The 7,557-nt window shown below is 32.7% G+C and overlaps 2 non-coding genes across 2 annotated transcripts; both read left to right on the forward strand.

Moving 5' to 3' along the window:
- The first annotated feature begins 7,185 nt into the window (after positions 1-7,185).
- LOC114914065 (small nucleolar RNA snoR117) lies at positions 7,186-7,267 on the forward strand. Its single transcript, XR_003800498.1, has one exon. It is a non-coding gene; the product is annotated as a small nucleolar RNA snoR117 (small nucleolar RNA).
- An 88-nt stretch (positions 7,268-7,355) lies between these two features.
- Positions 7,356-7,442, forward strand: LOC114914064 (small nucleolar RNA snoR116). The gene has a single exon (XR_003800497.1). It is a non-coding gene; the product is annotated as a small nucleolar RNA snoR116 (small nucleolar RNA).
- Positions 7,443-7,557: the final 115 nt, after the last annotated feature.

Consider the following 7,557-nt stretch of genomic DNA (forward strand, 5'->3'; position numbering starts at 1 on the left):
AATGGTTAGAGAGCCTAAAACCACTTATACCACTAGCTTATCTCATATTGTTTCATCATGACACATCAACAATGGCTCGATGAGGTTTTGATATGAGGTTATGTTGAGCCTTAACCAAGAATAATAATCTTCATGAAGTCTATAATCGAAAATTTCTCTAATCAATAGTAACTTATATATTCTTCAAGTTCTTGCTTCAATCAATTCTGTAATAAATTATATTCTTCATTCAAATTTAATGACGTCATAGCCTTTATTGTATTATAAAAATAGATCCATGAGCAAAGTCTTACCATAGAAAAGTTTGAATTATGGCTAAATCTTTGAAGACGTATTAGCATGAACCAACAAAAGAAAGAATAGATGAAAGGAACATTTGATACTTTGGATCCCAAAGCGTCATCTTGCACCCAAATGCAATAGCCTCACTCTACTGTCAAAACCATTTTATGTTTAATGCAGTCACAAAGTGATCCCAATTCGCATTGTATGCCATATTAGAAAGATAATGCCAACTAGTAGATAATAATAGGTGAAAAGTGTATAGAAGAGACAGGTGGCTTAATTTCTAAATATTTTGGGTTTGTTAGTTTGACTTGCCCATCCCCAATATATGCTAAATTACAATTGCAAGGGTGGTTGATGGAAACTGTTTCTTATTATATGATTAATCTTATTTCTTCGAATTATGGTTTCGGCTTACAAGTTCACATTTTGAGTTAAACTCTGAATTAAAAAAAATAATAATAATGATGGTATGAGCACAATTGATTGGAATAATCTATGTTAGTCATTTGAGAAGTACTTCAAAAGGATCGAACCAAACCTCGTTGCCAAATCAAGTGTATGGTAGGCCTTTTATTATTACCTCTGATTAGATTGGGATTATCTACGTCAATTATTTGAGAGACACTACTATTAATTACAAAGGCGGCCAAATCAAGTTTGCTTGAACCTTTTATTGCTATATCTATACAATACATAAAAAAAAAAGAGTTCAGAGCTCCGGTCCAAGCACGCCTTGTGTTGCCTCCTAGACGATACTGTCAGCACCTGGCTTCTGAACCCCTTTCATCATGTTTATACTGACAAAGGGTGGGTGCGGCAGAGAAGTCAAGAGGAAGGGGAACAAAATGGTGGAGAGTCAAACACAAATCTTGCGAGGGAGGAAAAAAAAAAAAAAAAAACATATCGATTGATGATATAAGAGAGAGAAAATAAAAAAAATACTTCTTTTAGTGCCAAATCAGCATCCACATTGAAGCCGTAGCCTATCTATCACGGAGAAGAAAAAAAAAAAGCACGTGTATTTGGAAGGGACGTAGCACTGGCGCGTCTTAGAGGGTTAAAAAAAAAAATCTCAGATGCTTTAGTTGGAGGGAGAAGATTTTTAGAAAAAAATAAGAAAGCATTGTTGCCAAAAGCAAGGATTGTTTTATCGATTTCCTTTTGTACTTAAGTATATATATATCTGAGAAGGTTCAAAGCATCGTTCAAGCATAAAAAATAATTGTATTGAAAAAATAAGATGGAGAGTATTTTTTTTTTATAGGTCTGTTTCATTGTTATTTCTTTCATTTTTCATCGAGCTTATCGGGGATTAGAAAGATTAAGATTGGCAAAATATGACCTGACCTGCCAATCCGATCTATGTTCGATTCACAATAAACAAGTTTGGATTTAGGCTAAATGGATTTGGATCATAAATGGATCAACCTATTTAATCTGTTTAATAAGTGGGTCGGATTTGGGTTTTAGATATCTGATCCATTTAATCCATTTAATATTTAGATTGAATTGAGTCAGATAACCTATTTAACCTGTTTAACATATTTCTGACCCATTTAATCCAACCTGTTTAACTCATTTAAGTCCCATTTAACCTGTTTAAAATCTGTTTAACCTGTTTCTAACCTATTTAACCGGATCTGTTTAACATGTTTAACCTATTTAACTTAATTTAACTTATTTAATAAATAGATTAAACGGATCGGATCGGATTATCTATTTAATAAATAGGTTGGATTCAGATTTGAATGTTTGATGTTTTTAATAAATAGGTCAGATTTGAATTGACGATTTTCTGACCCGATCCGTATTGACCCGACCCATTTATGACTCGACCCAACCCAATTGCCACCTATAAGAAAGATCGAAGAGGTTAACAACATATAAGAAATCGAGGAAAGGGAGCTAGAGAAAGTGAATTCCAAGACTTTTATTTATTTTTTTGGGTTTACTTTTACCAAATGTTTATAATTTTTGTTTCTTCATCGATTAAATTTTTCTTTCACCATAATATCAGAAACAACATTCTGTTTCTTATTAAGAACACGGGATGGTTGCGGTCTATATTTTGATAGCCTTCCATTCCTTTATTTATAAACATCATATGAGGAAAAAAAGGAACACAGGATTGCTGCCATGTTATAGTAGCCTTCCTCAGCGTCCACATAAAAGAAAAAAAAATACCATGATTGATGCCGAGATTCCAATGCTAGTGAAAAGAAAAAAAAAAGAATAAAGGGTTGCCGCCATACTGTGGTTGCCTTCCTTAATATCCATGTAAAAGGAAAAAAGGGTCATGGTTGCTACTGAGCTTCAACAATCTCCCAGTGAAGAGAAAAAAAACATGTGTTTTGGCAGATTGGGTTAGGTTTTAGTGAATAGGAAGTGGGTGGATTAAGAGAGAGAAAAAAAAAAGATACGAGTTAATGGATTTAGAGATGGACCACGATTGGATCCACACAAACCGATTAATGGGCGAGCCAAATGAGTCATGGATTATTGGTCAATAAGTTAGCGGATCTGAACCGTCCAGAATCGGGTTGTCGGGTTAGCGGTGTGATAAATCAAGTTTTGGATAATTTGGTCTGTGGGTTATTGAAGTCCTGTTAGGGTTAGGGTTAGGGCCATAGATCCAGTTAGGGTTGGGATTACGATCAAGGACTTGGTTAAGGTTAGCTATCTGACTAGGGTTAGGATTAAGCTTAGGAGACTGGTTAGAGTTAGGTTTAGGTTTACGTTCTACTAAGGGTTAGGGTTAGGATTAGGGTTAGGGGTTGGGTTAGGGTTGGTGCTCGAGTTAGGGTTAGGGTTAGGGTTAGAGTTAGGGTAGGGATGTACAGAAGGCTAGATCGGAGAAGAGAACCCAAAAAAAAAAAAAATATAGAAATAAATAGTCAAAAATAGGAAGGGAGGAATACGGTTTGGATCGAATGAAGAGGAAAATAACAGAAAAGAAAAAATAACAAGGGATTAGGGTTAGGATAGGGCGGCAGAGAATGTTTGAAGAAGAGAATAGAAAAAAAAAATAGAAGTAGTGGAGAAACGAAGAGAGGAATAGGGTTTGGATTTGGAATAAAGAGGGAAAAAAAAAGAAAAGAAAAATTTATAAGTAACAAAATCCAAAGATGGTTAGAAATAATAGATCTTAGAAATGAGATTTATCTTGGTTTGCTCGGAGATGAGAACATCGAGATGGGTCAAAAAAAAGGTGTAGGGCACCTTCACCGCTCGCCGTAAGGTCGACTTCGGGGACACTATCCTCTATTGCATCATCTTCGAACACGAAAGGCGGAAAGGAAAAAGAAATTCAAAACCGGCGTTGGGACCAAAAAAAATGCAACATGACCTACCGCTCTCTAATTCATCTTCTCCAAGCATGGAACAGCCTCTAATAGAGAAAATTTGATTAAAAAAGATTGAAAAAATACAAGACGACCTGTACCATCCTCTCCTTCATCCTCCCTGACAATGGAACAGCCGTTGGTAGAGAAAATCTGGCAAAGAAAGGCCGGCAGTGGTGGTCAGGGAAAGTGGAGAAGTAGAAGAGGGTTTTGGAAGCGACGGTGGCCGTGGGTAGGGGAGAAAGTGTTAGGGTTAAAACAAAAAAAATAGGCACCTTAACAGTTTTATGGGTTTCTGATGCATGGGAAGAAAAAAAATAAATATATGAGAACATCCTAATAAAAATTATATAGGAAAGCTGTTTTTAAATTAATAGGGTGCGTAGAAATTTTATGGGAGCGGCAGTAAATTTTTTTTTTTAGGTATCTCTATACAAATAGTCCTATAATTTTTTTATAAGTGAACTAACTATATTTCTGATTTTTTCTCTTTAAACATTTCTTTTTTACTCAATTTTTTTTAAAAAAAGAAATGTATATGATTTGGTTTCTTACATTTCAATAATTGAATTTGCATTGTTCTTTTCTTTTGTTTAAATGATTTTTTTCTCCCTTTTTAAATTTTTTGTTGTTTGATTTCTCGCATAAGGTATAAAAATTTTATTTCTTTTGTTCCAAATTTTTTTTAATGAACGTAAAATTGTGATAAAAATTATGGATCAATCATTTTTTAGCCCTCTTATTTATATTTTTTTATAAAAAAATATTTTCTAAATTAACTAATCGTGGTGCTTATGAAGTAAAAGAACTATAGCTCTTTTATCTATTATTTAACCTTCTATTCTTTCGAGCATGTATTCAGATTAGGGAATATCAATTAAAAAAGATATTTTTCAATTATTTGATGAATGTTTATAATTCAAGCACACAATCGCTATTTTATGTAATATTAAAAATATTACACATATATTTTTTTAGCAGATAAAAAAATTTTGATCATGCAAAATTTTTTTAATATTTTCTTACGAATTACTAATTTTAATATTCTTTGTAATTACAGACATGGATTTAATAAAAATATCTTCCAAAAATTTGTTACAGAGATCATCACAAAATTAAGCCTCATACCATCTATATATGGCTTAGAATTATGAGGTGACCATTTATTCAAGGCCTATGTTGACATTACTTTTGAGTGGAAGTAGGAACAAGGAACGAGCCTCTCAGGTACAACAGGATATGAGGATGAACAATAAGTATATAGATCAAGTCTAAAGAAATAACTGCTAGTTTGCTATAACCACACTGAATAATCATTTTCATTTTAAAGTTGAAGATATAAATTATTTGGATAAAAAATATTATAAATATTTGTATGAGATTATCAATGCTGCTCATGATGACTTGTAGGCACAACATAGAAATTTTCAATGCTATTACAATTTAGTGATGGAGAGGTATGGGCGACTTGAATCCAACTACAATGCCTTGCAGGAAGAGATCGCTAGGTATAAAAGAATATATCATCCGGATGCTTGGTTATCTATTGGAAAAAACTCCATTTAGTATTTATTGTGCCGTTGTATTGTATGGTCCTAAATGTATTAGTCCATCTTTGAATTTTATTGGCCTGATTTTGTAATACTGTGGCATACCTTTTGGGGCTGTAATAATATATAACAGTATACTTATATAATGATGTAAAACAAAAAATGGAGTATAATATAAAGTACATGTTTTTTATCAAATATTCTATGGTGTGCATGCTTTTGAGTTTCCTCTTTCCATTTGTGCCACATCAGCCATAATTAGGATATATTTTAAGACAACAAGAAATGCAACCAAACAAAAAAAAACCCTTCATTTACAAACATCTCTGTCATTGATGTTCGAAAGATACTTGGAAATAGATATTGTAAGTAACTACTTATATAATTTAATTATAATTTTTAGTTAAATATATAGCATTCGTAATATGAGCACATATTCAGATAATTGATATGAACTATGTACAACTTCTTTGGTACATGGGCATCCTTGAAAAGTTATTAATTTTTGTGAATCATATCCAAGGTAAAATGTCTGCGGTAATCATTTTTCTAATGTCTTATGCTTATAATTGTTTATTTATCTGATCGAAAAGGATATTGGTTGAATATATCTTAATATGAACTACTGAATTTTTTTTCAGATTATTGTGGGGACTGAAACTACGATATTGTGTGTGCCATTCTATTTCAGATATCAAGCAAATACATAGTCATATAATTATGGCTGTGATACTTATTGATTTTAAAGCTTGCTTTATATATCATTTTTTTCATATCGGTACTTGTTATAGCTATAATATTTAATTATTGAAATTTTTAATTTTTTCTCTTTGCTTTGTATATACTTTATATTCTATTAGTTAGGAAGTGTAACGAAACCTTCCAAACATTTAGGCAAAATAGAGTGAGAAGAATGAACATCAGGTAATATAAAAAAATTCTTCTCTTTTATAGAGAACCGGCAACACCGCCTCCTGAGAAAAAAGTTTGCACCAGATAATCTAATATCATCTAACTAATTTACTTTTTAAATATTTCTTGCTGCATTTTGCAACAATGTTGCAACATTTTTTCAAAATACTAATGCCACATCTATTTCTTGATTAGCAGCACAACTTAGGAGAAAAAAAGTGGAAGAAAACTTGTTTCTTTCTAATTTTCTTCATGAAATTATATATTCTATATTTTTTAATTGAAATTATATTTTTTTCCTCCAACTAAAACCGCACATCTTTTATTAAAACCCACCGCATAGCGTAGATCTCTTGCTAGTGCTACATGATCGAGCCAACAAGTTTTCAAAACCCACAAATCAAATGAGTTTTGGAAGCCGGCGAATAATATGTTGAGCTTGATGGAGTTAGATGACCCTCAAAATTCAGATCATGGTTAGATTGTTTGTTATTCAATCAAGTTTAGACCCAAACAGAGCTAAAAATTTGAGTAATTTGTAAAACTGATTCAAACTTGAATAAAGCTCAATTCAAAATTTTAACAGTGATCCATTAGAAGCTAATAATCGAACTAATGATCAACCCTTGATTTGATCCAAAAATTAATTATAACAGAACCCTATTAACATCATCCTCAACCTATATTGAATCAATTTTTTTCTGAAAAAAAAATTTTATGGTAGATTAACATTTTCAAGCCTTCAAACCAGATTATAATTTGGCTAAAAAATTCTGAACCAAGCCAAGCTCATGTCGAACCTAGGTGCTTGCATCAATTGACAACTCTATCCGTGAGCCACGGACCACCTTTTATTGGACGTCCACGATATCGAGGGCGAATATGTCAACTCCGAAGCCCAATTAGGGTTTCTTCTCTCCTCCCAATCTCTTTATATAAACTCCGCAAGACCTCCTCCCGAACCGCAACCGCAGTATCTCCATCGTTTCCTTTCTCCTCTCGCTGCGCCTACAGTTCTCCAAAGCCCAGTTCTTTTCTTTTCTTCTTTCTTTTTGTCAGAAAAAATGGCCTTAGAGATCTATCTTCTTCTTCTGGGCCAGTGATTTGAGATCATTGTCCGTACCATCTGAGATCTGTCTCTCTGATGCAAATCTCTACCTCTAGATTCTGAGGCCCCTTGTCTTCTCTCTACTCCTTTTAACTTCCATTTTTTTTTTCTTTTCTTTTCAGGTTTTTTATCATATATTTTGGTTTATATTTGTATTAGCAGTGATGAGCATGCAAAGATACCATCAAACGCTGAAGAATTAAGAAAAGCTTTGTTGATAACTTCTATTCAGTCTCTGAGCTATTTCCCTTATTTGTTACAATTTTATGATCTTATTATTTTAGTTAGAATTGTCGGCTTTTAATTTTTGTTTTAGATGTAATATTTTTTTCCAAAGAAAATATTAGGGAATAAGGAA

This window comes from Elaeis guineensis, chromosome 3, assembly GCF_000442705.2.
Source record: "Elaeis guineensis isolate ETL-2024a chromosome 3, EG11, whole genome shotgun sequence".
NCBI classification, from domain to species: domain Eukaryota; kingdom Viridiplantae; phylum Streptophyta; class Magnoliopsida; order Arecales; family Arecaceae; genus Elaeis; species Elaeis guineensis.